Source organism: Nematolebias whitei, chromosome 8, assembly GCF_014905685.2.
Source record: "Nematolebias whitei isolate Nwh7 chromosome 8, NemWhi1, whole genome shotgun sequence".
In the NCBI taxonomy this organism is placed as follows: domain Eukaryota; kingdom Metazoa; phylum Chordata; class Actinopteri; order Cyprinodontiformes; family Rivulidae; genus Nematolebias; species Nematolebias whitei.
The window spans coordinates 267076-275939 of record NC_056505.1 but is presented as its reverse complement, the minus strand read 5'-3'; positions in this window follow the sequence as shown (position 1 = coordinate 275939).

Below are 8864 nucleotides of genomic sequence, written 5' to 3'. Positions count from 1 at the left end.
GATCCTTCTCCTACGTAGCCATGATGTTGTGATTGCTGCAGAATGTGGTCTGGCATTATCGTGTTGAAAAATGCAGGGTCTTCCCTGAAAGAGATGACGTCTAGATGGGAGCATATGTTGTTCTAGAACCTGAACATAGTTCTCTGCATTAATGGTGCCTTTCCAGACATGCAAGCTGTCCATGCCACAAGCGCTCATGCAACCCCATACCATCAGTGATGCAGGCTTCTGAACGGAGCGTTGATAACAACTTGGGCTATCCTTGTCCTTTCTGGTCCGGATGACATGGCGTCCCAGTGTTCCATAAAGAACTTCAAATCGTGACTCATCTGACCACAGAACAGTCTTCCATTTTGCCACACTCCATTTTAAATGACCCCTGGCCCAGTGCAAACGTATGAGCTTGTGGAGCTTGCTTAGAAATGGCTTCCTCTTTGCACTGTAGAGTTTCAGCTGGCAACGGCAGATGGCACGGTGGATTGTGTTCACTGACAATGCTTTCTGGAAGTATTCCTGAGCCCATTCTGTTATTTCCTTGACAGTGGCATTCCTGTTTGAGGTGCAGTGACGTTTAAGGGCCCGGAGATCACGAGCATCCAGTAGAGTTTTACAGCCTTGACCCTTACGCACAGCAATTGTTCCAGATTCTCTGAATCTTTTGATGATGTTATGCACGGTTGATGATGATAACTTAAAAGTCTTTGCTATTTTACGCTGGGTAACACCATTCTGGTGTTGCTGCACTATCTTTCTGTGCAACATTAGACTCGCTTATCCTCAACTTTGCTGTATGTATTTTATATTCTTTATGGGGAGTGGTGGCGCAGAGGTTAGAAGATGTGCTTGCGATCAGGAAGTCGCAGGTTCACCTCCCGGTACCGTCAACATCAAAATGTGGGTGGAAAAGGTGAAACACCCACACCTGCCTCCACCTTCATTCGCCCCACTCTGGGCCCCTGAGCAAGGCCCTTAACCCCCACCATCTGCTCCCTAAACAGGTCTCTCTTGAAAATGAGTTCTCATGGCTCAATGAGACTACCTGGATAAATAAAGGGTAAATGAAAAAAAATATTCTTTAAGTATTTTATATTCTGTATGTATTTTATATTCTTTATGTATTTTCTTACTGTAAAGTGTCCTTGGGTGTCCTGAAAGGCACTTTTTAAATAAAATGCTTTTTATTTATTATTATTTTTATAATTGGTGATCCTCTTACCATCTTGGCTTCTGAGAGACACTGACACTCTGAGAAGCTCTTTTTATACCCAGTCATGTTGTCAATTGACCTAATTAGTGTTAATTGGTCTTCCAGCTGTTCGTTATATGCTCAATTTCTTTTTGCCAGCCACTTATTGCTACTTGTCCCAACTTTTTTGGGATTTGTTGACACTGTGAAATTTTGAATCAACGTATTTTTCCTTTAAAATGTTACATTTACTCAGATTAAACTTTTGATCTGTCATCTATGTTATATTACGAATAAAATATTGACATTTGCCATCTCCACATCATTGCATTCAGTTTATATTCACAATTTGTTTAGTGTCCCAACTTTTTTGGAATCCGGTTTGTACACAGGGTTCCAGTTACATCCAACAATGAAATGTAAAAGAAAAACAATGATAACATCTAAGATATGAACTAAGAAAAACATTAACTAAAAATACACAAAGCACTAATAGCATAAAAACATTACGTCAAACAGCAGCACGAACATGAGCATGAGTCTGTGTGAATAGATGAGCATGCATGAACACATCAACATGAAACAGATCTGCAGCAACAAGAAACAGATCAGCAGTAACATGATATGGTTTTTCACAGTGATTATTCTGGTTAGAGATTCATGAGGCTAACAGCCTCAGGGTAGAAGCTGTTCCTCAGCAGCCATCAGGGTGCTAATGATCCATCGTTAGGCTGATGGTCCTTCTTGACCATGTGAGCAGCTGGTTTTGGTTGTCAGGAGCAAACTGGTTGATCCACTCTGAGAAGTTGCTATTTATAAGACTGAGCTGAATACAGCACCTCAGACTGAGGAAGTCTTTCGGATGAAAGACGAAACGTTTGTACATTTTTTTTCTTGTTCTGCTTTGTTTTGTTTTTTGAATGGCTAGAGGACCAGATTTAACTTTTTAAATTTTTCTACCTGGATTACTGAGCATGCATCAGGAAAAGCTGTTCTTCAGTCTAGTGGTTTTACACTTAATGCTCCTCAACCTCCTTCCTGAGGGGAGTGGGGCAAAAAGTGTGTGCGCTGGGTGAGTGGGGTCCTTCATGATGCAGGTGACCCTCTTCCTGCATCTGGAGGTGTAGATGTCTGTGATGGTGGGGAGACTGACTCCAACATCTTCTGTGCAGCCTTCACCACTCTCTGCAAAGCTTTTCTTTCTGCAACTGTGAAGCCTCCATGCCAAACATTGATGCTGGAGCACAAAATGCTCTCCACTGCACACCTGTAAAAGGAGGTGAGGACTGAGCTTCCCAGACCAGCTCGTCTCAGCTGCCTGAGGAAGTAGAGTCTCTGATGAGCTTTCTTGATCAGGCTGGTGCTGTTGTTGCCCCAGCTGAGGTTGTCATTCATGTGTACACCCAAGTACTTGTAGCTGGAGACCACTTCCACTGCAGATCCTATTATGTTCAGGAGGGTGTAGTGTGTTTGTTCCTTCTGAAGTCCACAATCATCTCTTTTGTCTTGTTCACATTGATGTGAAGATTATTCTCTTTGCACCAGCTCTCCAGGTGTTCCACCTCCTGCCTGTAGCTGGACTCATCATTGTTTGTGATGCATCCCACCACTGCCGTATCATCTGCAAACTTTACAATGTGACAGCCTGGATGGGTAGCTGCACAGTAATACATGAGCAGAGTAAACAGGAGAGGGCTCAACACACATCCCTGAGGAGAGGCAGTGCTGAAGGTTATGGTGGAGGAGGAGAAGTTGTGGATCCTCACTGACTGTGGTCTGTTTGTTAAGAAGTCTAGTACCCAGTTGCAAAAGGAAGGACTTAGTCCTAGTGTGAGTATTTTGTCCATCAGGTATTGGGGGATCATGGTGTTGAAGGCAGATGTGAAGTCCACAAAGAGCATAAGAGTGTGACCAAACAGATGAGTGTGACCAAACACACGAGTGTGACCACACGTGTGTGACCACAAGTGTGAGTGTGAGAACACGTGCGAGTGTGACCACAGATGTGAGTGTGACCACACACATGAGTGTGACCACACACGAGTGTGACCACACAAGTGAGTGTGACTGTGACCACACAAACAAGTGTGACCACACATTAGTGTGACCACACATGTGAGTGTGACCACACATGAATTCTTATTGACTCTTTTAATTTGGTGCATTCTGTGTCAGGTCCTACACACGATAAATATCACACTCTATATCTTGTGCTCTCTATGGGATTACCTGTGTCTAATCTGAAAATTTATGACTATAATCTCTGATCATATGCCTGTAATCCCCTCCCTGGGCTGCCACCTTACTCTGGTAGAGGGGTTTGAGTGTCCCAATGAGGTTAGGAGCTATGCTGTCAGGAGTTTCATGCCCTTAGTACGATCACCCAAGGCAGATTGGTCTTAGGTGAGGGACCAGACAAAGTGCATCCCAAATACCCCTATGATGAGCAAAATGAATGGAATCAATGTTCCCTCACCTCGACGTGGGTCACCGGGGCCCCACTCTGGAGCCAGGTCTGAAAGTGAGGGGCGCTGACGAGTGTCTGGTGGCTGGGCTTTTATCCATGGAGCCCGGCCGGGCACAGCCCAAAGAGGAGATGTGGGTCCCCCTTCCCATGGGCTCACCACCTTTGGGAGGGGCCAAAGGGGTCAGTTGCAATGTGGGATGGGTGGTGGCCGAGGGCGGGGACCTTGGCAGTCTGATCATCGGCTACAGAAGCTGGCTATTGGGACGTGGAATTTCACTTCTCTGTTGGGGAAGGAGCCTGAGCTGGTGTGTGAGGTTGAGAGGTTCTGGCTAGAAATATTCGAACTCACCTCGACGCATGGCTCTGGAACCAGTTTCCTTGAGAGGGATTGGACACACTTCTACTCTAGAGTTGCCTGGTGAGAGGTGCCGTGCAGGAGTGGGCATATTTGTTGCCCCCTATCTTGGTGCTTGTATGTTGGGGTTCACCCCGGTGAATGGGAGGGTAGCCTCCCTCTGCCTACGTGTGAGGGGGCAGGTTATGACTTTTGTTTGTATTTATGCACTAGGCAGCAGTTCAGATTACCCACCCTTTTTGGAGTCCTTGGAGGGGGTACTGGACAGTGCGCCTCCTAGTGACTCCCTTGTTCTGCTGGGGGACTTCAATGCTCATGCGGGCAATGACAGCGAGACTTGGAGGGGTGTGGTTGGGAGGAACGGTCCCCCTGATCTAAACCAGAGTGGTGTTCTGTTGTTAGACTTCTGTGCTCATCATGGATTGTCCATAACGAACACCATGTTCAAGCATAAGGGTGTTCATATGTGTGCTTGGCACCAGGACACCCTAGGCCGCAGTTCAATTATTGATTTTGTTGTCTCATCTGATCTGCGGCCACGTCTTGGACACTCGGGTGAAGAGACGGGCAGAGCTGTCCACTATCCATTACCTGGTGATGAGTTGGCTCCGATGGTAGAAGAGGATGCCGGTCAGCCCTAGTAGGCCCAAACATATTGTGAGGGTCTGCTGGGAATGTCTGGCACAGTCTCCCATGAGACAGAACTTTAACTCCCACCTCCAGGAGAACTTCAAACACGTTCCGGGGGAGTTCGGGGACACTGAGTCTGAGTGGGCCATGTTCTGCACCACTATTGTCAAGGCAGCTTATCAGAGCTGTGGCCACAAGGTTGCCGTACCTGTAGCGGCGACAACCCTTAAACATGGTGGTGGACACCAGCAGAGAGGGATGCTGTTAGGCTGAAAAAGGAATCCTATCAGGGCCTTTTTGGCCTGTGGGACCTCAGAAGCAACTGATGGGTATGGGCTGTCCAAGCAACATGCAGCTCGGGGGGTCGCTGAAGCAAAAACTAGGGCATGGGAGGAGTTCGGAGAGGCTATGGAGAATGACTTCCGTGCAGCTTCGTGGCAATTTTGTTCCACCATCCGGGGAGCGGTACACCACCAACACTGTTTATAGTGGAGGTAGTGTGCTACAGACCTCCTCTCGAGATGTCCTGAGTCGGTGGGCAGAGTACTTCGAAGACCTCTTCAATCCCACCAGCATGTCTTCCACTGAGGAAGTGGAGCCTGGGGATTTTGGGTCGGACTCTCCAATTTCTGGTGCTGAGGACACTACTTCTTCTTTCGGCTTTTGCCTCTTCAGGGGTCGTCACAGCGAGTCATCCTCCTCCAACTCACTCTGTATCCTCTATCCTCACTCCAACTACTTCCATGTCCTCTCTAACTGCATCCATATATCTCATTTTTGGCCTTCCTATTTGTCTTTTTCTTGGCAGCTGCATTTCTAAAATCCTTCTACCAATATACCCACAGTCCCTCCTCTTGACATGCCCAAACCATCTCAGCCTGACCTCTCTAACTTTATCTCCCAGTTGTTCAAGGTGCACTGTACCTCTGATGATCTCATTCCTAATCTCATCTTAACTAGGCACTCCTAAGCAGAACCTCAGCATCTTCATTTCTGCCACTTCCAGTTCTTTCCCCTGTCTTTTTTGCCAGTTCCACTGTCTCCAGACCATACAACATAGCTGGTCTCACCACTGTCTTGTAAACTTTTCCTTTGACCTTTGATGACACCTTTTTGTCACCAATCACCCCTGAAATTTCTCCATCCACTCCATCCTGCTTGGACTCTCTTTTTCACTTTTTACCACACTCCCCATTTTCCTGGAAAGTGGACCCCAAGTACTTGAAGTCCTGCACCTTTGTGACCTCTGCTCCTTGTAGCCTCACTGTTCCACCGGCCTCCCTCTCATTCACACACATGTACTCTGTTTTACTACAACTGAATTTCATTCCTCTTCTCTCAAATGCATACCCCCACCTCTCCAAGTTCTCTTCCACCTGTTCCCTGTTCTCACCACAGTCCACAATGTCATCTGCAAACATCATAGTCCATGGGGATTCCTGCATGACCTCATCTGTTAAACGGTCCATTACCATAGCAAACAAGAAGGGGCTCAGAGCCAATCTTTGATGCAATCCCACCTCCACCTTGAAGCTATCCGTCACTCCTACAGCAAATCTCACCACTGTCCTGCTGTCCTCATACATGTTCTGCTGTCCTCATACATGACCTGTACCAGTCTAACATACTTTTCTGTCACTCCAGATTTCTTCATGCAATATCACACCTCCTCTCTTGGCACTCTGTAAAATGCTTTATCTAAATCCACGAAGACACAATGGAGTTCTTTCTGACCCTCTCTGTACTTCTCCACCAGCATTCTCAAAGCAAAGATGGCGTCTGTGGTGCTCTTTCTTGGCATGAAACTATACTGCTGCTCACAGATAGTCGCCTCTCATCTAAGTCTTGCTTCCACAACTCTCTCCCAGATCTTCATCGTGTGGCTCATCAACTTAATTCCCCTGTAGTTGCTACAACTCTGTACATCACCCTTGTTCTTAAAAATGGGCACCAGCACACTTCTCCATTACTCAGACATTTCTCACCCTCATATATGCCATTGAATATTTGAGTCAAAAACCTCACTGCCATCTCTCCAAGACATTTCCAAACCTTCACTGCTATGTCATCAGGTCCTACTGCCTTCCCCTCCTTCATCCTTTGCAGAGCTTTCAGGACTTCACCCTCACTAATCCTTCCCACTTCCTGGTCCACAGTTTCTATGACCCCTACTGTTCTTTCTCTTGCATTCTCTTCATTCATTAGCTCCTCAAAGTACTCCTTCCAACTTCCCGTCACACTCTCCTCAGTTGTTAGAACATTACCATTCCTACCTTTAATAAGCCTAACCTACTGCACATCCTTTCCAGTCTGATCCCTCTGTCTTGTCAATCGGTACAAGTCCTTCTTGCCCTCTTTAGTGTCCAGTCTCCCATACAACTCATCAAACGCTCTCTGCTTTGCCTTAACTACTTCCCTCTTTGCTCTACATCCTATCTCCTTATATTACGGTCTCATCTTTTCAGTCCTATCACTGTCATATTTCTTCTTGGCCAAGGGCTTTAGGATCGCTTCTCTGTTTTTTGCAGATGATATGGTCCTATTGGCTTCATCAAGTCGTGATCTACAGCTTTCGCTGGAGCGGTTCGCAGCAGAGTGTGACGCGGCTGGGATGAGGATCAGTTCCACCAAATCCAAGGCCATGGTCTAGAGTAGGAAAAGGGTAGAGTGCCCTCTACGGGTCGGGAAGGAGGTCCTGCCCCAGGTGGAGGAGTTCAAGTATCTCAGGGTCTTGTTCAAGAATGTTCAATGAATGAGGGAAAAATAAAGTGTGCGATCGATAGGCGGATAGGTGCAGCATCGGCAGTGAGCGGGCGCTGTACCGGTCTGTTGTGGTGAAGAGAGAGCTGAGTCAAAAGGCGAAACTTTCAATTTACTGGTCAATCTACATTCCTACCCTCATCTATGGTCAAGAGTTTTGAGTTGTGACCGAAAGAACGAGATCACGGATATATGCGGCCGAAATTAGTTTTCTCCGCAGGGCGTCTGGGCTCTCCCTTAGAGATAGGGTGAGAAGCTTGGTCATTCGGGAGGGACTCAGAGTAGAGCCGCTACTTCTCCAAATTGAGAGGAGCCAGTTGAGGTGGATTGGACATCTGGTTAGGATGCCTCCTAGACGTCTCCCTGGTGAGGTGTTCAGGGCACGTCCCACCGGAAGGAGACCCAGAGGAAGACATTTTTATTTTGTTTTATAAGCCATATGTCAAAGACAAATCTCCATTTCATTGAATGTTATGAACAATAAAGTTGAATTGATTGATTGATTGATTGATTGATTGATTGACCCAGGACATGCTGGAGGGACTATGTTTCTCAGCTGGCCTGGAAACGCCTTGAGATTCCCCCAAAGGACCTGGCCCAAGTGGCTGGGGAGAGGGAAGTCTGGGCCAACCTACTTAAGCTACGACCCGACCTCGAATAAGCGGAAGAAAATGGATGGATGGATGGATGGATTTCTTCTTGGCTAATCTCTTTCTTTGAACGGCGTCCTGCACTTCACTATTCCACCACCAAGTTTCCTCATCTTCCATTCTCTGTCCAGATGACACACCAAGTACCTTCCTACCTGTCTCTCTAATTACTGTTGCTGTAGTAGCCCAGTCATTTGGAAGCTCTTTCTTACTACCCAGAGCCTTTAACAGCTCCTCTCTGAATTCCTCACAACATTCTTCCTTCTTCAGCTTCCACTATTTGGTCTTCTTCTCTGATTTTACTCTTTTTCTCTTTTTCACAACAACAGTCATTCTACAAACCACCATCCAATGCTGTCTGCCCACACTCTCTACTGCCACAACCTTACAGTCTCCAATCTCCCTCAGGTTTCCTCTTCTACACAGAATCTAGTCGACCTGCGTACTCCTTCTTCCACGCTTATAGGTCACTCTATGTTCCTCCCTCTTTTGGAAATAGGTGTTGACTATAGCCATTTCCATTCTCTTGGCAAAATCCACCACCAGCTGTCCGTCCCGGTTTCGTTCCTTGGCATCAAACCTACCCATCACTTCCTCATCCCCTCTGTTTCCTTCACCAACATGTCCATTCAGGTCTGCTCCTATCACCCCTCTCTCCTCTCTGGGAATACTCTCTAGCACTTCATCCAGATCTTTACAAAATGTATCTTTCTCCTCTCCATCACATCCAACCTGTGGAGCATAACCACTGACGATGTTTAGCATCAGACCTTCTACTGCTACCTTCAGACACATCACCCTATCTGACACTCTTTT